This window comes from Chanodichthys erythropterus, chromosome 3 (genome assembly GCF_024489055.1).
Source record: "Chanodichthys erythropterus isolate Z2021 chromosome 3, ASM2448905v1, whole genome shotgun sequence".
Taxonomy (NCBI): Eukaryota; Metazoa; Chordata; class Actinopteri; order Cypriniformes; family Xenocyprididae; genus Chanodichthys; species Chanodichthys erythropterus.
This window is the reverse complement of record NC_090223.1, coordinates 16553612-16577350: the sequence shown is the minus strand read 5'-3', so window position 1 is coordinate 16577350 and position 23739 is coordinate 16553612. Positions and strand designations below refer to the sequence as shown.

Sequence of the window (23739 nt, the reverse complement as noted above, 5' to 3'; positions counted from 1 at the left end):
AGATGAATCTTTGGAGAGAGACGAACATCCGCAAACAGATAAATCTTTGGAGATAGATGAACATCCGCAAAACGACAAACCTCCACAGCCAGATGAAACTTCAGAGACAGATAAACCTCTGCAAACAGACGGATCTTTGGAGACAGATGAACATCCGCAAACAGACAAAGCTCCACAGCCAGATGAATCTTCAGAGACAGATAAACCTCTGCGAACAGATAAATCTTTGGAGATAGATGAACATCCGCAAACAGACAAACCTCCACAGCCAGATGAATCTTCAGAGACAGATAAACCTCTGCGAACAGATAAATCTTTGGAGATAGATGAACATCCGCAAACAGACAAACCTCCACAGCCAGATGAATCTTCAGAGACAGATAAACCTCTGCAAACAGATGGATCTTTGGAGATAGATGAACATCCGCAAACAGACAAACCTCCACAGCCAGATGAATCTTCAGAGACAGATAAACCTCTGCAAACAGATGGATCTTTGGAGATAGATGAACATCTGCAAACAGATAAACCTCCACAGCCAGATGAATCTTCAGAGACAGATAAACCTCTGCGAACAGATAAATCTTTGGAGATAGATGAACATCCGCAAACAGACAAACCTCCACAGCCAGATGAATTTTCAGAGACAGATAAACCTCTGCAAACAGATGGATCTTTGGAGATAGATGAACATCCGCAAACAGACAAACCTCCACAGCTAGATGAATCTTCAGAGACAGAAAAACATCTGCAAACAGATGAATCTTTGGAGAGAGACGAACATCCGCAAACAGGCAAACCTCCACAGCCAAATGAATCTTCAGAGACAGATAAACCTCTGCAAACAGATGGATCTTTGGAGATAGATGAACATCTGCAAACAGACAAACCTCCACAGCCAGATGAATCTTCAGAGACAGATAAACCTCTGCAAACAGATGAATCTTTGGAGATAGATGAACATCTGCAAACAGACAAACCTCCACAGCTAGATGAATCTTCAGAGACAGAAAAACATCTGCAAACAGATGAATCTTTGGAGATAGATGAACATCTGCAAACAGACAAACCTCCACAGCTAGATGAATCTTCAGAGACAGAAAAACATCTGCAAACAGATGAATCTTTGGAGATAGATGAACATCTGCAAACAGACAAACTTCCACAGCCAGATGAATCTTCAGAGACAGATAAAACTCTGCAAACAGATGGATCTTTGGAGATAGATGAACATCCGCAAACAGACAAACCTCCACAGCCAGATGAATCTTCAGAGACAGATAAACCTCTGCAAACAGATGGATCTTTGGAGATAGATGAACATCTGCAAACAGATAAACCTCCACAGCCAGATGAATCTTCAGAGACAGATAAACCTCTGCGAACAGATAAATCTTTGGAGATAGATGAACATCCGCAAACAGACAAACCTCCACAGCCAGATGAATCTTCAGAGACAGATAAACCTCTGCAAACAGATGGATCTTTGGAGATAGATGAACATCCGCAAACAGACAAACCTCCACAGCCAGATGAATCTTCAGAGACAGATAAACCTCTGCAAACAGATGAATCTTTGGAGAGAGACGAACATCTGCAAACAGCCAAACCTCCACAGCCAGATAAATCTTCAGAGACAGATAAACCTCTGCAAACAGATGAATCTTTGGAGATAGATAAACATCTGCAAACAGACAAACCTCGACAGCTAGATGAATCTTCAGAGACAGAAAAACATCTGCAAACAGATGAATCTTTGGAGATAGATGAACATCTGCAAACAGACAAACCTCCACAGCTAGATGAATCTTCAGAGACAGAAAAACATCTGCAAACAGATGAATCTTTGGAGATAGATGAACATCCGCAAACAGACAAACTTCCACAGCCAGATGAATCTTCAGAGACAGATAAAACTCTGCAAACAGATCGATCTTTGGAGATAGATGAACATCTGCAAACAGACAAACCTCCACAGCCAGATGAAACTTCAGAGACAGATAAACCTCTGCAAACAGATGAATCTTTGGAGAGAGATGAACATCTGCAAACAGGCAAACCTCCACAGCCAGATGAATCTTCAGAGACAGATAAACCTCTGCAAACAGATGAATCTTTGGAGAGAGACGAACATCCGCAAACAAGCAAACCTCCACAGCCAAATGAATCTTCAGAGACAGATAAACCTCTGCAAACAGATGGATATTTGGAGATAGATGAACATCTGCAAACAGACAAACCTCCACAGCCAGATGAATCTTCAGAGACAGATAAACATCTGCAAACAGATGAATCTTTGGAGATAGATGAACATCTGCAAACAGACAAACCTCCACAGCCAGATGAATCTTCAGAGACAGATAAACATCTGCAAACAGGTGGTTCTTTGGAGATAGATGAACATCCGCAAACAGACAAACCTCCACAGCCAGATGAATCTTCAAAGACAGATAAACCTCTGCAAACAGATGAATCTTTGGAGAGAGACGAACATCCGCAAACAGATAAATCTTTGGAGATAGATGAACATCCGCAAAACGACAAACCTCCACAGCCAGATGAAACTTCAGAGACAGATAAACCTCTGCAAACAGACGGATCTTTGGAGACAGATGAACATCCGCAAACAGACAAACCTCCACAGCCAGATGAATCTTCAGAGACAGATAAACCTCTGCAAACAGATGAATCTTTGGAGATAGATGAACATCCGCAAACAGACAAACCTCCACAGCCAGATGAATCTTCAGAGACAGATAAACCTCTGCAAACAGATGGATCTTTGGAGATAGATGAACATCTGCAAACAGACAAACCTCCACAGCCAGATGAATCTTCAGAGACAGATAAACCTCTGCGAACAGATAAATCTTTGGAGATAGATGAACATCCGCAAACAGACAAACCTCCACAGCCAGATGAATCTTCAGAGACAGATAAACCTCTGCAAACAGATGGATCTTTGGAGATAGATGAACATCCGCAAACAGACAAACCTCCACAGCCAGATGAATCTTCAGAGACAGATAAACCTCTGCAAACAGATGGATCTTTGGAGATAGATGAACATCTGCAAACAGATAAACCTCCACAGCCAGATGAATCTTCAGAGACAGATAAACCTCTGCGAACAGATAAATCTTTGGAGATAGATGAACATCCGCAAACAGACAAACCTCCACAGCCAGATGAATCTTCAGAGACAGATAAACCTCTGCAAACAGATGGATCTTTGGAGATAGATGAACATCCGCAAACAGACAAACCTCCACAGCCAGATGAATCTTCAGAGACAGATAAACCTCTGCAAACAGATGAATCTTTGGAGAGAGACGAACATCTGCAAACAGCCAAACCTCCACAGCCAGATGAATCTTCAGAGACAGATAAACCTCTGCAAACAGATGGATCTTTGGAGATAGATAAACATCTGCAAACAGACAAACCTACGCAGACAAACAAATCTCCAAAAATAGATGAATCTTTGCAGACAGATGAATCTCCAAAGACAGATGAAACTCAGCAGACAGATGAATCTCTGGAGACAAACAGTTCACAGACTGAGAAAACAACAACAGAACAGGAGCAATCTCTTTTAATACCAGGTAAAAAATAATACGATTTTATATATATATATATATATATATATATATATATATATATATATATATATATATATGAAGAGTTCAGATGCAAAACCCTCTAAATCCATCAGACTTCTTTTCTTTAAAATGAGCATTTTTTACCAGGCTTTTACGATCAAGTCCAGGAGTTTCATTTTAAAGGTAATGATAAGGTTATTAGCTAGTGAATAAAATAACTTTTTTTCAAAAATGTCACTCTAGACAATTTATTGGTTTTTAACAAGTTAGATTTTCTTTTGCGTCAAAACCAGCTAAATCCACTTGTGCTTTTTTTGCAAAAACCTCTAAATCCACCTATTTGGGACAAGACATGGTAAATAGTTGAAAAATCACTAAAGATGCAACTAAAAACCCTGAAAAAGATGAGAGCACTTATCACTTAAAAACTAAACAGTAGACAAACCTCTTTACACAGGGATCTAACACGTCTCTTCTATTCAGCCTCCACTTTTTGCCTCCTCCGTTTATATGGCACAGCTTCCATATGAGACAGAAGAATAGCATCTTGTTTGACTTTGTCTTTGGCGAAATAGAGCTGTTGTTTGATGTATAATAAATCCGATTCCTTCAAAGTAACGGCACTGCACGAAGAACTGTTATGAGTGCATGATACAATTGCGACCAAGCCATTTCCACTGTAGGCTATTTTGCCTTATGACAGGCGGAGTTTTGAGGTAAATAACGTTTTCTTCTGCCATTCAATATTAGTAGGACAGGCTGATCCATTTCATCGTACTCCATCTTTTATTTTAAAAATCTCAATCTGAATCTGACTCTAAAAAAAATCTCCTCAGCGCGCCGCTATATTGAAACCGCTCGGAATCATATGATTTGATTCGCGCCTTCTGATTGGTTCTCGGAATATAGCGGCTTTTGCTGCCAAAGGGAAGTGGCGTCTAGAGGCTTTTGCCAACAAACCGATATTTCTGAATGGGCTGACGCTGCGATTTAGAGGATTTGAAGCACGTGATTTGTTGAACGTGTACTACGTGCCGTAAGCATTCGTTCAATGTCATTATCTCATTTTTGACAGAGATGGCGTTTAGCGGCTTTGGCATCTGAACTCTTCATATATATATATATATATATATATATATACACACACACACACACAGTGGGTACGGAAAGTGTCTGATGAAGAGGAATATATCAGAGGTTTAGATGTTGATTATTTATAGAAAATATGTTTTATTTGTCACCATTATTGTGATCAGTGTTTGTTAATGATTTAATCTTCAGTTGATTTCATCTAAGGCTGTGGCTGAAGTCAGTTGTAGTTCTTGTTTCATCACTCAGTTAATCACTTTATTGTCTAATTATCTAATTAACTCTAATACTGCTTCAGTGTTACTTTTAACACCCTGCTCATGGTTCCCATAACAGAGCAGTGTTGTTGATTTTGATGATTTAAGATACGTCCACATGAAGCCAGAGCTTACCCTATCCATTCTTTTTTTCCTTGTTTCAAGAAATATCTGTGTACACACGAAACCACTGAAACATCTCAAAACGATGTTGTATATATGCCAGACCAGTATGTGGCGCTGTAATTATTCTACAGAGATACACTTAAAACAGTGAATAAACCTTGTTTGCTGTATACAAACTATAGTAAAGCTTAGAAATAATGCTTTATTTTGGCTTGGTAGCTTCTGCAGCACGAACATAAGCATCTAGAGTCTGCTATTGCTTTTGTTGTTGCTGTTTTGTGCTGTTAGTGTTGTCTGACTAGGGTCGACACGTGGGGTGATGACATCATCATTTCACAAAATATACCAGATAGGCTGTACACATGTTTAACCCTAAAATCTTTGGTAATATCTTACAAACATATGTTTTTTCTCTCTTTCAGATTCACCTGAAAACACAGATGAGTGTAAAACAGGAAACAGCCTCTGTGAGCAGTTGACTGATGGTTTTGAATCAAATGATTCCATAAAGGTGAACATTCACAGAAATTCTTTAGAGAACTCAAGTTTTAGACCCATTTTATATACATGTAAATATAAAAAATAAAAAAATAGAAATATATACATACAGGGCTTGACATTAACTTTTTTGCTCACCAGCCACTGTGGCTAGTGGTTTTCCAAAGTTACTAGCCACACTTTTCACTTCTTTAGAACTTACGCATTAATATAAGCCAGCTCGAAAACTTCCGGTGAGATGTCATTTGCTGGTGTGTTGAGTATTAGTAGTGTAATACTTAGTAGTTTAATAGTTTATATATAAAATACTTAATAGTTTATAATCAGAATATAGTCACTTAAATAGTCAGGCATAGCATTAATTTAATTATTCTAACATAAAACAGAATAAAAAATAAATAAATAAAGACGTACCTCAGTGTTCCTCCTTGGATAAATTCAATTCGACCATCAGTTTTCACACTTTTATGTGGAAAAAAAGCTTTAAAAATTAAATATTTATTGTGCACTTTAGTTAGATTAATTGAATAAAATGTTTGTTTTTACAAGTGTGCTGAAATCATTGATCTCACAGACTGACAGCTGCTGTGATTATAAAGGGAGAGCGCGGTGCTCGCTTTCTGTGTCATTCATTCACAATAAAAGTTATTGTTTTTCTTAAGATTTTGTTAGTACTTCATTGACAAAATGTATTTTTAAACCTAGTTATTCTATAATGTTTAATATTTAGTCAAAAACGAAGTGAAAAACGATTATAGGAAATGGTTGATATATGCGCAAATGTTAGTTTGCTGCCACCTTCTGGTTAAAGTGGTAATTATTGTCTTTTTTATTTTCAAATAAGTGTTTTCTATCAAATGTTGAATTTCCTATATTATTAAACGTTCGGTTTTACAAAGGGTACAATCTCAGAAGGATGAACCAATAATGTTTGTGGTCATCACATTAAAAATTGCTGGGGGAAAAAATGCGTGTGTGTTTCTAATTACAGACACATCATTTTTAAACGGTCCCAATAGCTTTGTCTTTAGTGCAATCAATAAAACTGGTTTATTGGCAAATTAGGTAAATGTGATAACTGCATTAAAATATGAATACGACATTAAAAAGTCAACCATTGATGGTTTTGTGTCGATGTACAGCGACTACAGAATGAACAGCTAACAGTTCACCTGAAATGCCTGAGCTGGCTTAATGACAACCAGGAAGCATTGCCTAGGTGCTTGATTTTTTACACCTGTGTCGATGGAAGTGACTGGAACACCTGAATTCAATGATTTGCAGGGGTGTCCCAATACTTTTGGCAATATAGTGTACATATCACTGCAATTTCTAACAGAAATGAACACTAGAGGCAGTAAAACGTCTCGGGTTATGTCTGTAACCCTGGTTCCCTGAATAAGGGAACGAGACGCTACGTAATCGCTTTGGGAACGCCTCTGTGTGTTACGTCTTGAAGCACTCGTGAAATCAAATCAATAGTGTGACGGGACATCAGAGCAGGTGATGTCACATGGCATGGCTAAGCTACGCAGCGTCTCGTTCCCTTATTCAGGGAACCAGGGTTACAGACGTAACCCGAGACGTTCCCTTTCATGGGAACATCGACGCTGCATAATCGCTTTGGGAATGCTATCCCAACTAGGCCATAAGACCAAGTGCCTGACTGTTATCTTTCAGGACGACAGCACTGAGGACCTGGAGTGGAGCCCAAATCAAGGTTATAGAACCTATTAAAAGTATGCTGAGATGACCACCCAGCAGCATCACATATATCATTGAGGGGAACCCCTGAAATCAAAGCCTTTGAGGCAGCCATACCCCTGGTGGAATGTGCCCGGACAGCCGATGGAGAAGGCTGCCCGGATGACTTGTAAGCAAGAGAGATGGCCTCAACCGCTCACTTGCTCATTCTCTGCTTAGACGCCGGACCTCCTTTGTTGGGAGATCCGTAGCATACGAACAACTGTTCTGTTTTTCGCCACAGGGCAGCTCTGTGGATGTAAGTGTCTAAAGCCCTCACTGGGCAGAGCAGATTTAGTTTTTCCTGATCCGCATTTGCAAAAGGTGGAGGACAAAAGGCCTGCAGCACAATCGGCCCTGGGACGTTTGTAGGGACCTTGGGAATATACCCAGGTCTAGGATGTAGAAAAGCTTTGATCATTCCGGGTGCAAAGTCTAGACATGAAGGAGCAACAGATAGTGCTTGTAGGTCTCCAATTCTTTCGAGAGATGTTATGGCCAGAAGAAATATGGTTTTCAATGTGAGGAACCTCTCAGACACTTCCTCTAAGGGTTCAAAGGGAACCGCAGCTAACCCTTCCAACACAATAGCTAAGTCCCAGGACGGAGTCTTTGTGCATACCACAGGCCTCAGCCTCTGAGTACCACAGAGAAAACATATGACCAGAGGGTTTCTACCCACAGAAACACCCTCTAACTTGGCATGATAAGTGGATATCGCTGCAATGTAAACCTTCAATGTAGAAGGAGATACGCCTTCTGAGAATTTTTCTTGGAGAAATTGCAGTACATGACTGACAGAAGAGTGGACCGGTTTTCTAAAAGGGATACTAGATCCGTGAACCATATCTGGGTTGGCCAGAACGGGGTTACCAATATAAGATGGACCCCATCCCGCCGGACCCTCTCCAGAACTCCTGGGAGCAGAGCGATCAGGGGAAATGCGGGATGCCTTTGCCACTTCTGTACCATGACATCCAACCCCAGGGGGGCTGGATGAGTCAGAGAATACCATAGCGGGCAATGAGACATCTCTTTCAAGGCAAATAAGTCGACTTCTGTGCAACCAAATTTCTTCCATATGAGCTCCACCACTTTGGGGTGGAGTCTCCATTCCCCGGGCCTTGGCCCCTGCCTCAACAGGATGTCTGCCCCCACGTTTTGATACCCTGGGGTATAAGCTGCTCTCAGGGAGAAGAGCTTCCCCTGAGACCATAGGAGGATCTGATGGGCTAATTTGCACAACTGGCGAGACCTCAGACCACCCTGATAGTTGATATAGGAGACCACCGACATGTTGTCTGTGTGAACTAACACATGGTGGCCCCTCAGGTCTGGGAGGAAGTATTTGAGTGCTCGAAACACTGCAATCATCTCCAGCTATTTTATATGCCAGGAGCGAAGATGATCCTCCCAGAGACCCTGAGCTGAGCGACCACTCATGATCGCCCCCCAGCCTGTGAGAGAGGCATCCGTCGTTAGCATTTTGCGACGACAAGGAGCCCCCAACACAGGACCTTGGGACAAGAACCAGGGATTTTTCCACACGACCAGAGCATGAAGGCATCGCAGCGTGACTTTGATCATGGGAAACGGATTTCCCCTCTGAGAAAACCCCCTGGTATTGAGCCACCACTGTAAGGGTCTCATGTGCAGCAGGCTAAAAGGTATCATGTTGGATGCAGCTGCCATCAGACCCAACAGTCTCTGAAACTGTTTTACAGTGAGTGACTGGCCTAATTTCACCCCTTTCATGGTTGAGAGAATGGAATTCACCCGAGCAGGGGACAGATGTGCCTGGGAGGGGAGCTCCCCTCTTCGTGAAGGTGTGGGGTGAAAGAGATAGGCCAAACAGAAGAACCTTGGACCTTGTATTGGTAAGCTTCACCCCCGAAAGCAAACCTGAGGAACTTCCAATGTGAAGGATGGATTGATACATTAAAGTATACGTCTTTCAGATCTATTGTCACAAACCAGTCCTTGGACCTGATCTGTGTGGTGATCTGTCTGAGTGTAAGCATCTTGAACTTGAGCTTTTGCACTGAACGATTTAACATGCGTAAATCTAGAATAGGACACAACCCTCCATCCTTCTTTGGAACTATGAAGTAACGGCTGTAAAACCCTGACTGTTTGCTGGGAGGAGGAACCATCTCTACAGCCCTCCTCAGAGGGTCGGTGGGGACCGCTGTGCCCTGAAACACACGAGGTGGCAGGGTTGGCAAATGGCCCCCCTGAGGGCACCGAAGAGGGGTTAATATTATAGATTTTAATTTTACAGGACCCTCTCCGGAGGGGGCTGCCTTCGGAAGTCCTTGACCATGGGCGTCAGGACTTTTTCGAAGCCTTCCTCACGGTAATGACAGTCCACAGATCTGTTTTACCCTTGGAAGGCTTCGCTTGCGTTGCCCTCCCCGGTCCCCAGAATCTTTGCGGGGGAGCACGGGTCGCAACGCTTTGTTTCTATTGCGCTCTATGCGCTGTCGAGGAGCTTGTAGATGGCCGAGGCTGCTCCCACTCAGCAGCCTCGGCAGAGCAGTGAGGGAGGAATTTTTAGAAGGCTGCCGGCTGTCTTTTTGCCTCCTGGCTTGATATGCCTGGAGGATGGAAATAGTGTGCAGGCATGCAGCCGCCTGACCTGCTGAGGCATAAGCCCTGCCCACCAGCGCTGATGTTGTACGCAGGGATCTGGTAGGCAAAGTCAGGGATTTTAGGGACGATGCTGACTTAGGCGAGAGATAACTCGTGAGCATCTGTTCGACCTGAGGCATCGTCCCATAACCGTATTGTTTACCTCCTACAATATCGCTGTATAATGTTGTTTGTGGATTGTAAACACGGAATTGAGCCGGCTTCTGCCATAATCTCGACACCTCGGTGTGGAGATCAAGGAAGAATGGCAGAACCCCGGGGCTGAGGCTGTGATCGGGCACGGAGAAAGCGCTCATCCAGCTTGCTTTTTGTACGCGCTTCTGGTCTTTCTTTTGGCCATTCTATTTTTAACTTTGCTACCGCCCGAGTCACAACCTCTAAAAGCTCCTCATAAGCTGGAGATGAGGATGGTAAAAACTCATCTCCAGCCCCGACTCTCACTACATCCAACTACTCAGAGCTGGATAAGTGAAGCGCCGGTGCCTCTACCTTGGGGGAAGAAACCGCAGAGCGTGCTTCCGCAACCAGGGGAGAGACACTGGGTCTCAGGGGAGATCCATCTGTGAACCCCAAGACTGAAGCCGCCACTGTGCCTCGGGATGTGAGCGGAGTGTACGGAGCAAATAAGACACACGATAACACAGAGTGTTGCTGAAGACTTCCGAAGCTGGCGTTCTTTGTTCTCAGGGGTGCTTTAGAGTTTCCTGGTCCGTGACGTCACCCGCTCTGACGTCCCATCACAATATTGGTTCGATTTCACGAGTGCTTCAAGACATAACATGCAGAGGCGTTCCCGAAGCGATTATGCAGCGTTGATGTTCCCATGAAAGGGAACAGCAAGTGTTTTTGTTTTCACACACAGTTATGATTAAAGGGTCAGATTATGGATTAGTAAGATTATGGACTTGTTTTCACACGGCTCCTTGCACAATTATGTTATGACCCGAAAACACTTTTTATCATAGTGCATGATTTGTAAATGAATATATTTTGGAGTTTGCATCACTTACCCAGCTCCATATGTTCAGTTTTACTGACATAACAAGTTTGCTCGGTAGCTCAGCTGGTACAGAATTGTACTTGCGATGCAAAAAGATTGGTTATGAATTCCATTAAAGATAAGATTGTGTTTGTATGTCACATTTGCTTTAGTTAACACTCTTGGGTAGGTTTAGGATTTAGTGTAAGTGTATGTTTTTGATTCAGAACTGCAGTGATATGTACAAACTCTAACGTAATAAAACATACCATATTCACATTCATCTGTTCCAGAAAAAAACTAAAAACGCTTTTAGTGGCACTCACTGGACATTTCACTTTGAAAGTGTCATGAAACGTGACGCAACATTTTTTTTTTTTAGTTTTGCAAAAATGTTGACATGGGTTCATTTTTCTAATGAGCCTGGGATGAAAATGAAATTACACATACACAGCAAGATGATATAAATATAATATCACTCAACTATCACAGCTAAAACATGGTGCTTTTTATTTAAATGTTCTTGTTAAAAGATCATGCTCGACCATTTGGTGAAGATTATTGATGAATGAAAGCTTAGTAAATTTAATGAGGATTAAATGTTCAAAATCTCTACTCTCCATAATTAATATAGATTCAAAATGATCAGCGGGAGCAATTTAAACTATTATCATGTCAATTACGTCTCTATGATTGGTTAATATACAAAGAGAGGCAAGCCTCCTCTGCAATATATTTTTTCTCAAAAATGCTGAAAGTCAATTTTGTTTTGCAAAAAAAAAAAAAAAAAAAAAACTTTATTCAACAATTTCATCTCTTTCATGTCCGTTTCCTACACAGTTGACATAGTAAGCACTGTGCAGCGCTTCTGTGTTTACATCTGAACACTGGCTCAGTATTGGCGGACTCTGTACATGTGAGCAGCACGACACATGCATGTGATACTGACACAGGAGCCAGCCAATGAGTCAGAATTCTGATGTGAACACGGAAGCGCTGCACTGTGCATACTATGTCAACTGTGTAGGAAACTGACATGTAAAGAGAAGAGATTGTTGAATAAAGTCATTATTCTTGTTTTGTTTTTGCACACAAAAGTATTCCCATCACTTCATAACATTTAGGTTTAACCACTGTAGTCATGTGAACTATTTTAACGATGTCTTTAGAACCTTTCTAGGCATTTGAAAGTTTCCTTAAATTGCTCTCTAAATGCTCTCGGATTTCATCAAAAATATCTTCATTAGTATGCAATTCACGGGTTATCTCCCTCAAATGTGTAAACATAGATCCTCCCAGGCACCATCAAACATTGAGAGTGGTCTGCTCAGATCTCTTTCCAGAGTTTGAGGTGTGGCCACTGTAGCTCACTATCAATACTAAGTGTGATTCTATAAGAATGAAACTGAATAAAATAAATATATTATTATTCTGTCTATTTAACAGAGCGAAAACAAAGACATTGGAACAGCAGGAGACATAGCAGATCAAGACATGCAACAGGAAAAGACTGAAAGCAAAAAAATAGAGCATCTATTTCACAGACTTCATCTTCACAGGAACAATAAATTAAGAGCTGGTTACATTCTTCAGATAACTAAGCATTCATTACAGTCCCATGAATCTTGTGTTGAAGAGGAGTTGGTTCTTAGTTTCCAACAAAAACTACTGATGATGAACTACAGAGCAAGATACATTAATGTTAAGAAGGTCAATGAACAGGATCAAACAAAACAAAGATACACTGACTCTGACGACAGTGGTGATATTTTTAAAGCAATGTCTTTGTCTAACAAAGGAACAAGTCAGTCTGAGCGAATTCACCCGATGGATGTTCAGATGGCCGTGTTTCATTGTGCTGATGGTTTCCTGAAGCAGCTGATGGTCACTAAACTGTCCCAGTGTCAGTACGCTCTGCCTCTGCTTGTTCCTGATCCATTCACACAACAGATTGAGTTTCCTCTCTGGACATTCAGACAAATTAACAAGAGCTGGAAAATCATAAAGACCAACAATGAAACCATCAGTCAAACCCAGCCAATCTACAAGGCAGAAACTCCAATGGTGTCTTTCTTCAGGTTTGGCTCTGTGTCTTCATCCAAGTCTCAGCTGATGAATAGTCTGATCAATGAGAAACACAACACGTTCTTCCACAGGAACTGCCCAGGCAGCAGCAGAATCAGAGTCCTGATGGATGGAGTGGTGGAGATCGCCTGGTTCTGCCCCTCTGGAAGATATGATGATAAATTCACTGACTGTGTTGCGTTCTGTAATCTACACGGAGATGCTGGAGATCATGAGAAACAGCTGCAGATCCCCACTGAAATGAGCTCAGTCAATGTTGTTCTTCTACCACAACTGGACAGGAATGACAGACATGCTGCAATATTGCAAAACCTCTACAGGGACAAAAACCCACTCATTTGTCTAGATACGGAGAATGAATCTACTGCAAATGAGATGAAGAGAGGGAAATTCAATATTGGTCTGAAAGACAGAAATCAATCAGATGTATCTGAAGAACTCAGAAAAACTATAAGTGATTGTCTCTCAGAATCATCTTCCACTTTCAGACTTGAAGATGTGTCCAAATACTCAGACATCAGAGTAGATGAGGAATATGATGAAGACTGCAGGAGAGGAAGAGAAGCAGCACAGCAGATGATGAGTTTACTGGAGAAGAAAGATCTGACAGAAATCAAAGAATCAGTTCTGCCTCATCAGGGGAAACTGTGGCAGCAGTTGTGTCAGAAGAACAAAGAACTACATCGACCTCAAGGAGAAAATATTGAAAAGGAAACAAGTAAAAAAAGAACAGAAATGGAGAACATTCGTCAACAGCAGCATAAATCTGATATAGATGGATTTATAAAATTATTTATTGAAGAAATGAACTCAAATGATGAACATAAGACATGTTTCCTCAAATGGCTCAGAATCCTCCTGGATGAATATATTTCAGCTGACCTTTCTGATCTACATCATAAATATGATGAAACATGGTCAACAGTCTTAAAACTTAAAGAGAATCACAATAAATCTGAGCAGCTAAAGTCTAAACAAACTGAACTTCAGAGAATATCTGAGGATATTCAAGCTGCATCCTTTGGTTTGGAGCACATCATGAGGGAGATCGGTCAGATCTATGAATCATGTTCATCTGTGCAGAAGAACAAGAAAGACCTGCAGTTTCACTTCTCTTCTCTCCCGAGTCTTGCAGCAGAGATGATGATCTCTGGATTTCCACTGGAGCTGATGGATGGAGATGCTGCTCATGTTCCTCTGGTCTGGATCTCTGCTGTTCTAGATCAACTCATCCAGAAACTGGGAGACCAGAGAGTCTTTGTGCTGTCAGTTTTAGGGCTTCAGAGCTCTGGGAAATCCACCATGCTGAATGCCATGTTTGGACTCCAGTTCGCCGTCAGTGCTGGCAGGTGCACCAGAGGAGCTTTCATGCAGCTGGTCAAAGTGTCAGATAAGATGAAAACACAGATGAACTTTGACTATATTCTGGTTGTTGATACTGAAGGTCTTCGTGCTCTAGAACTGGCTGGAAGATCAACAAGAGATCATGACAATGAACTGGCCACATTTGTTGTTGGTCTTGGAAATATGACGTTGATAAACATCTTTGGAGAAACCCCATCTGATATGCAGGACATTCTTCAGATTGTTGTTCAGGCCTTCATGAGGATGAAGAAGGTCAGACTGTATCCCAGCTGTGTGTTTGTGCATCAGAACGTTTCGGATGTCACAGCTGGAGAGAAAAACATGGAGGGAAGGAGACGACTGCAGGAGAAACTGGATGAGATGACAAAACTCGCTGCTGAAGAGGAAGTCTGTGATGCAGAATGTTTCACTGATGTCATTGGATTTGATGTTAAGAATGATGTGAAGTATTTTGCTCAGCTCTGGGAGGGAAACCCACCAATGGCACCACCAAACCCAAACTACTGCAAGAATATTCAAGATCTGAAGAATTCTATACTTTCTCATGCTTTAAGATCAGATGGAATGGTGCTGAAAGACTTCAAAGATCGTATTAAAGATCTCTGGGCAGCTTTACTGAATGAGCGATTCGTCTTCAGCTTCAGAAATTCTATGGAGATTTCAGCCTACAGGAAACTGGAGACCGAATACAGCAAGTGGTCCTGGAGTCTTCGCAGTGCCATGATGGAAACGGAAAACAAACTACACAACAAAATAGAAAATGATGCAATTCATGAGGTTGATGAAACTGATCTTCAAAGAGAACTGAAGAAGACAAGTGAAGAAGTGAAATGATCAATGTCTGAATTCTTTGAGAAAGACAAAGATAAAGATATACTGATCCAGTGGAAAACATCATTTGAAATCAAAATTAAAGAGCTTCAGGAAAACATTGTGAGAGAAACAAAGAGGAAATTAACTGAGATTCTTCAGCAGCGAGACCTGAAGAAAAAGATTGACGCTCAGAGAATAAATCATGAAAACACTCTCTATGAAAAGAGCAAAGAACTTGCCTTAAAACTCAAAGACAAAGCAAATGATGTAGAAACACTGAAGAAAGAGTTTGATTTGTTTTGGGAACAGAGTGTGAAGAAGATCATCTCAGACACTCCTCGAATCAAAGACATTGACATAATGAGAGATGTGAGACAGATCCTCAGTGACGCCTATGAAGGACGTATTCCTGTAGACCACTGGAGTAAGGACAAGGATATCTTTTCTTTGCCAAATTTTTCAGATTATGTAATGGTAAAGAAATCTAGTGGAATAAAAACTGTCATGGAGAAATTAGGTTACATTCAATATAAAGTGGATGAAGCCCAAATAAGATCATTAGTCACAGATGTTGCTCAGCAGACAGACAAAGAGATTCAGTTATTTAACATTTCAAAGATGGGCTACAACATCAGCTACATTCAACAAATCATAGGTTACATCAAGGCAAAAGTAACAGAACATCAGAAAGAATCTGTGCAATATTTGTTTAAAAATGAATTCTTCATGGATTTGGTTCTTTCTGTCTGTAAGAGAGCAAACAAGATGATCACTGACCAACACAGACTGTTCAGAGAAGCCAATGATCCTGTAATTTATGTTGAGAAGAAAAGAGAAGAGTACTATAGTATTTTCCAGAAATACTGTCATGGAGCTGCATCAGCTGCCATTTTTGGTGAGATCATCTGTCAGAAACTGAAAGAACCCATTGAGCAGAGTGTCTACAAGAAGACTGTCAGAGATTTAGCTGATGAAATGATGAAAAAATGTGAATCATTGAATGGAAACAGATCAAATCTGGAGCAACACATCCTGAAGTTTCTGGCTAAAAATGAGAATTTTTCTGCATACATTGATTACATTAAATACCCCAAAGATCACTTCATGGATTTCATCACAGATGAAGTCAGTCAGTACATCACTGATAAGTTCAGTGTCAGTGTTTTACACAAGATGAAGGAGAACATTGAACTCCTGCAGCAGAAGATCATGAAAGCAGCACATGAATCTACTGAACATGTTCAAGTGAACAGTGAAGATGTTGGTTTGTGGTTGAACAGTTTCACACAGAAGTTCTCAGGTGTGCTGATCCTCTCTGAAAAAGACCTCAGTGGAGTGAAACATGATGATGTTGATGACTTCAACTTTCTAGAAGATGTGATAAAGAAAGAACTTCCAACTATAATATCAGACATCAGCAGTACATTCGGCATGAATGTATTTGATAAAAAACTAGAATCCAAGTTCAGACCAGATAAGTTTCTGATTGATCACTTTTGTCAGTGCTGTTGGGTTCAGTGTCCGTTCTGTGGCGCCACCTGCACCAACACCATAGAAAACCATGATGGAGATCACAGTGCTCCTTTCCATAGAGTGGGTGGGCTTAATGGCTGCCATTACGATCAAACAGAGTATCTCAGTGCTGATTTTTGCACAACTTTAGTGACAAGTGGAAAATGTTTTAGTGTTTCAGATAAGTGGTATCCATGTAAAGATTACAGAAGAGCAGAAGGAGTTTATGCAGACTGGAGCATCACCCCTGATCTCTCTGAACTGCCCTACTGGAAGTGGTTTGTGTGCAGATTCCAGAAAGATCTGGAAAAATACTACACTAAAACATTTGAAGGGATGGGTGAGATCCCAGTTGAATGGAGAACATATTCTAAACAGGAAGCTACTGGGAGTTTGGATACATGCATATAAAGCATAAACCCCTTTTTTACATAAAATGTTGATTAATATTTTACAGAATTTTTCTGTAAAAATAGAAAAAAGGGAATGAATGTTTATCTACAGAAACATGCAGTCATTCAACATGTTTTTTTCTTCCATTTAAGAAAAGCTAATGTGTTGGTTAAAGTTAGTTTTTTAAGGTTCATTTATAGTATTGGTACATACAGTAGGTGTGTAGGCCTTCTATATATTATGCATTGTTCATTTTACTAATATTTTAATCTCATCTTGCAAATTATGCTTATTTTGAAACTGCTGATTGGCCTAATTTCTGCTGCTGATTCCCCTAAATTTCCTGAACACATCTATTATTGATATGTACATTTTATGTTTTTCCGTATCGAGTTGCAAATGCGCAGCTTTGTGCTGTGTGTGTGTGTGTGTAGGTGCGTGCGCGCGGGGGCGTGTGCGAGTGCGCGCAACGCAGATTCAAATTTGGCGCCGATAACTTTTCCGTTAGTCCCGCCCACTACAGTTCCAGGAGCACCATAGTTGCCAGGGTCGCGGTTTTCCCGCACAATTGGGCTATTTTGAAAATGCAGTCGCGGGAAAAATTGCGGAGCCGCGGGTTGCGTTTTTTTGGGCTACTTTTATAATGTACCGCAGCCGCAAAAAAGGTTTGTTTGTAGACAAAGCAAAAATTAAAGTGGAACCGTTTATAAGTAGCTATAGATCCCCTGCGAATGAATACTTGGCAACAACTGCTGCCGCCAGCTGCTCCACGTGAGTGAAGGCGTGTGCCTTTGTCGTAACATCTCAAATCAAGCATAACCTGAGTGACGCCAAAATAATTGGTTACGCCCACATTTACCAGTTGTAGAAGCCAGTGTTGCCAAGTCCGCTTATTATAAGCGACTTTGGGCTTGTTTTTCTGTAAAGTCGCTTATAAATATTGGTAGTCGCGGGTCGCGTTTTTTTGGGCTTGTTTCTAAAGTGTAGTTGCTTATTTGGGCTTGATCCCCCAGCTCCATAATAAGTTGTCAAGCAGATATTTTCTATATGTTATTTAAATGTAGGAGTTTGTCTAGCCGGTTCTCTCTGTCCCTCCCCTTTCCCCATACACACAGGAGACAGCAGAGTTTTTTCTCGTGATCACGACATAAAAGTTATTTTTACAATGATTGATTCTGAAACACACTGTAGCCTACCCGGATTCTACTGTTGCTATAGTAACGAACACAACTTTGACGCGCATCTGATCGGTGGATAAAACATGCGCTCATATATCTTGCCAGCTAAATGTTTACTTCACTTAATAATAAAGTTAACAATAAATAAATACATATAGGCTAATCAATCATTGTTCAATAAATGTACGCTTAACATATTGTTTGTGTAATTAACATAATATTCAACAGAGCATCTCAAGCGCAGGCAGCTGCCTTCAGAATGATGCCAGATTATTCTATAATTCTAAAGACTTTTAGATTAAACCAACTTTATTTTCCGTACTCATTTAAAAAAATATATATTTATTACATAATGTGTTTGTTATTTTTATTCGTCACGTAGGATAGGCTGTGATATCATGTGCGTTAAAGTGTCTTCCTCCTATCTTCCATTAAAAAGAGGTGCAATACTCCAGATTTCCAAAAAACAAAACAAAAAAACTTTAATCCAGTTGATATAGGTTAAAACAATCTTGGGATGATGTTTGAGAAGCGTGTTTATGTGTGTTGTTTCCTACAAATGTAGAAAATACAATAGGTTACACACTATCACTGAATTAAATGACATAGGCTGTAAATCATATTTCTTATATACATTGAGTGACATTTTTAGGTAAACGAACACTGAAACTGCGATGATTAAAATAGCGTCTTAAAGATACACAATAAGGTTCAAACAGAATACTATACGGTGACATCAAAATTAGTTTTAATAAACAATAAGGGGGATGTGGGGGGGGGGGGGGGGGGTAGAAGGGGGTTCCGTAGAAAAAGTCGCTTGTTTTGGGCTTGTTTTCACAGGCCTGGTTGCTTATTTGTCTCGCGAGATCTGGCAACACTGGTAGAAGCGTCTGTTGGTCTGTGGATGAACAAGCAGCATTATAAAATGTCAGGTAAATGGGGAAAATACGGAAAGAAATCTCGCAAAGAATGGGAGACAGAAAAAGGATTAATGGAGTGGATTAGAAGTGTTCCAAATGACGATAAAAAAGCATTCTGCAAATATTGCAAATGTGAAATCAGAGCTCACCACGGTGATCTGTTAGCTCACGCTGCAACTGAAAAACATAAAAAAAAATGCGGCTCCTTTCTCAAATGCCAGAACACTTATTTGACACTGGCAGTTCCTTTCTGAGAACGAATGTTGCTGTGAAGGAGGCAGTTGAAGCTGGCAGCTCATGTTGCTTGCCACTCAAGTACCTTAACTGTTGATCATTTAGGAAGTGTTGTGGAAGAAATTTCCAAGAAAGGTATTAGTTTACACCGAACAAAATGCACAGCACTAATTAATTCAGTGATAGGACCAGTAGTGCATGAAGACCTTCTGGAGGATATAGGAAGTGGACCATACTCTCTTATTGTTGATGAGAGCACTAACGTCACAACCAGAAAACAACTATGCATAGTTATCAGATATTACAGCAAGAAGCTCTCACGAATCATTAGCACTTTTGCAGGAATGATAAATATAGTTGCTGGTGATTCACTGACCATAGTAAATGCTTTGTTCAAATTCCTGGATGACAACAAATTGTCTGTACTGAATTGCATCGGTCTTGCAACGGATGGCTGTAACACAATGTGTGGGAAACATAACTCAGTGCTACAGAAATTCCGTGACCGCAATCCTCATATTGTCTACATAAAGTGTGTGTGCCATTCTCTTCAGCTCTGTGCATCAAAAGCCGTCAGTGTCCTCCCCAGAAATGTTGAGTACATGGTTTCTCAGACCTACAGTTGGTTTTCAAATGCCACCCAGCGTCTCCAAAAATATTCTGAACTGTACAAAACCATAAATGTAGGTGAAAGCCCTCTGAAGATTCTGCAACTGTCTGACACTCGATGGCTCGCTATCAGTGAGTGCATCAACCGGATCCTTTCACAGCACGAGGAGCTTAAGTTGCATTTCCAGCTAACAAAAGATAGTGAGAGAAGCTATGCAACGGAATTGCTGTACCAAATGTACAGTGACAATATTAACTTGATCTACCTGAAATTCCTCCAACCAATTGTTTCAGAGTTAAACAGACTCAATAAAATCTTTCAACTTGACAAACCCGATCCTGCAAAACTTCTAATGGAACTTCTAACATTTTACCGGTCCCTTCTTGAGCGCATAGGTTTGCCGAAGACATTTCAGAGCTGGCAAGACATCATGGAGTTTAACTTTTCTGATGAGAATCTTTTGCCACTTGATGCTGTAGACTTTGGGGTGCAGTTCCGTCTTGCTTTGTTTGAAGCCAAGGGAATAAGTGACCAAGCTGAAAAGGACCTGAAATGCAGGTGCAGGGACTACATGCTGGAGTTATCAAAGGAGATTAGGAAGAGACTTCCAGATAACATTAAACAGTTAGAGGCTCTCAAATTACTGTCACAGATTCATGTTCTGTCCTCAAGTAAGCCAAGGATTGATGAGCTTCCTTTTTTCCACTTCTTCAAAGGGGATATAGGAAAAGCAGAGCAACAGTGGAGAGTAATTCACACACTGGAATGGAAAAATACAGAAGATGGCAAAACAGAGGACTTCTGGGTTGAAGTTTCTGCATACACAGATACTGCAGGTGATGGAAGCTTTGGAGATCTTGGCAACTTTGCATTGAGTCTTCTTGCTTTGCCATTCAGTAATGCAGCAGTTGAGCGTTCATTTTCCCAAATGTCACTGATAAAGAACAAGCTACGAAACAGGCTAGAGCAGAAGTCTTTGCTAAATATAATGAGGATTCGAGCTTACATGCAAAGAAGAAACATCTGCTGCCATGAATTTAAACCATCACCACGGATGCTTTCTCTCTTTACTGCTGAAATCTATTCAGCACCACCTGAGAAGGGTGGGGAAGAGAGCACGAATGTCTAAAACAAAACATCCCTTAGATTGTAGATAGTTCCGTTCAAAGTTCTCAAAAAGTTCAAAGTTCTCAAAATGAGGTTGAACAGTTAGGCCATCTAAGAAGAAAATGTTCTGAATAGTTCTGGAAAAGAGAAGACAAACAAGAACAAAAGTTCACCAAGTAAGCATATTGGTTATAACATTGATAATAGCCTGTGTTCATTGAGTTTGACAATGTATGTTCACTTGTATATTCATGCTTGTGTGAAAACAGAACAGCAGCAGATCTGGAGAGAAGAGCATCAGAGACAAGTGCAGAGAAGAGAAAAAAGTAAGTACACATTAGTACTTTCTAACTAGGGTCAGAAAATATCAGCGAGGACATGCTCTTGTTTGTCCTTTAAAAGATTGTCTAAAAAATACAGTGTTTTATAAAAATTGGGGGAGGATTAAGAGAAAAGGCAAAAAATGTATATAAATTATATATATATATATATATATATATATATATATATATTAGGGCTGGGCGATATATCGCATGCAATTGTCATGCGCATTTCGTCAGTAAAGCCGGTTCCCTGATTACCGCTAAATTGCCATCACCTGCTTTCAAATGGAGCGGCATTTAATAGACAGAACCGTAGTTCACTGAGAAGCCACGCAAATATCGCGTTCATTATCGAAGTCGATATCTGCGATAATGAACGCGATATTGCGTGGCTTCTCAGTGAACTACGGCTCTGTATATTAAATGCCGCTCCATTTGAAAGCAGGTGATGGCAATTTAGCGGTAATCAGGGAACCGGCTTTACTGATGAAATGCGCGTGACAATCTCATGCGATATATCGCCCAGCCCTAATATATATATATATATATATATATATATATATATATATATATATCTCACACACGTCTATTTTAAGGCCCTTTGTGGTCTAGTCTAGTCTGATTGGACACTGGAAAAATTGGGCTAGTTTTCATTCCATTTGGGCGGGTTTTGAGTTGTCATTGGGCTGGAAATATTTCTAGGACCTGGCAACCCTGAGGAGCACAGTGATGGAAGGCGAGCGGGTTATTTGAATTTATTTCAGGCTACGCTTGTGTGTCGTGAGATTAACAGTAGTGTAAAGCAATCGTAAAGAGCAGTCGTGAGCAGTATTTATTTGAACTGATCCGTCGATCCATTCTTCTGAACAGTGTGAGGAAAAACTATCACGTCCTTTCAGCGAGAAGACCACAGCGGACATCATACCAACCGATCACTGGCTGAGGTAAGAGTTTCATTCTACATGTGATGTGTGTGATATTTTATGTAGCGTGGCTACACATTTGTATTGTTTATAGTTTCAAAGCTAATATTAGTATTTCTAAACGGTGTTTAGACACATGACGTGTTTTAAACCAAGAAAGATTAACGTTAGTTATTCATAAAGTCCATTCAGTGTTTATGTCTTCGTTCAGATGTGGTAGTACCGCCATTATTTAATCTTTTTATACACTCTTAACGTGGCTTACCGCCACTCTGCCGCCTGTATACTCATACTATAGGCCTATACAGGAAAGCAGATGAGAGTACAATATGAACAACATAATAAATTAAATATTATGAGCGCATCTGCTTGCAAACACGAATAGTATGAAAATTTTAGTGTTAAATAATAATAATAAAAAAATCTTACATGGCCTGAGTAAATTGTTACTGAATCATAAGATACATTGGATAGTTGGATATAAACATTCCAGATCAAAGAAGGTTGATGCTGGCATATTTGAATGAATGTAATAGCCAACTAATTTTTTTTTTTTTTTTTTATGATTTCAGGTCATGTGGAAAGACTGTGGAGATCTACAGCAACATTGCAGTACAGGTGAGGAAAGATTACTATTCTTATACAGCAAATTCTTTGTTTACATCTTTTTATGCTGCTGTTCTGTACAGTATTTTTTTGTTGTAATTGTAATTAGAATAATTCAGAAACATGGCTTTTCCTATCACTGCTATCCTCACACACATCTCTACTTTTCATTCCAGCCAGATGATCAACCAGTATCTGCTTGCATCTCAGCCTGCTTGATGGAAATGTCCGAATTTCACCTGGATGACCTTTACCTTCAACTCCACCTTGCCAAGACAGAAGTGCTTGTGGTTTCAGCCACCCATCCTTTGTGTTATAATCGATCAGTTAAACTTCACAGACTACAGTGCTGGAACTGCCCGATCTGGCATATGTGCCCAGTACAACATTGAGAGGATCAAGCCATTCCTGTATGCTACACAACAGAACAACAACTGGCTCTCCAAGCCTGTACCTAAACTCTGCTTCAGACTTATTATATGCCCTCCAGAAGCTTGCTTTCTGAAAGTAAACAGCATCTTGTGGTGCCATCCCAAAGGGTAGGGTGACCAGACGTCCCGAAAAATTCGGGACAGTCCCGAAATCTAAACTGTTGTCCCGAATCCCGAATCTGGCCCTAATTGTCCCGAAAATTATACTAAAGCAAAATCTTGAGAAGTTATTGTCTGATAAACATTAAAAACTGTCTGCGGAGGTTGAGTCGTCCTGCAAACAGCCCCCGCCG

General features: G+C 40.6%; 1 pseudogene; it reads left to right on the top strand.

The window, feature by feature from the left end:
* The first annotated feature begins 12440 nt into the window (after positions 1-12440).
* LOC137008937 (interferon-induced very large GTPase 1-like) lies at positions 12441-17132 on the top strand (annotated as a pseudogene).
* The last annotated feature ends 6607 nt before the right edge of the window (positions 17133-23739 follow it).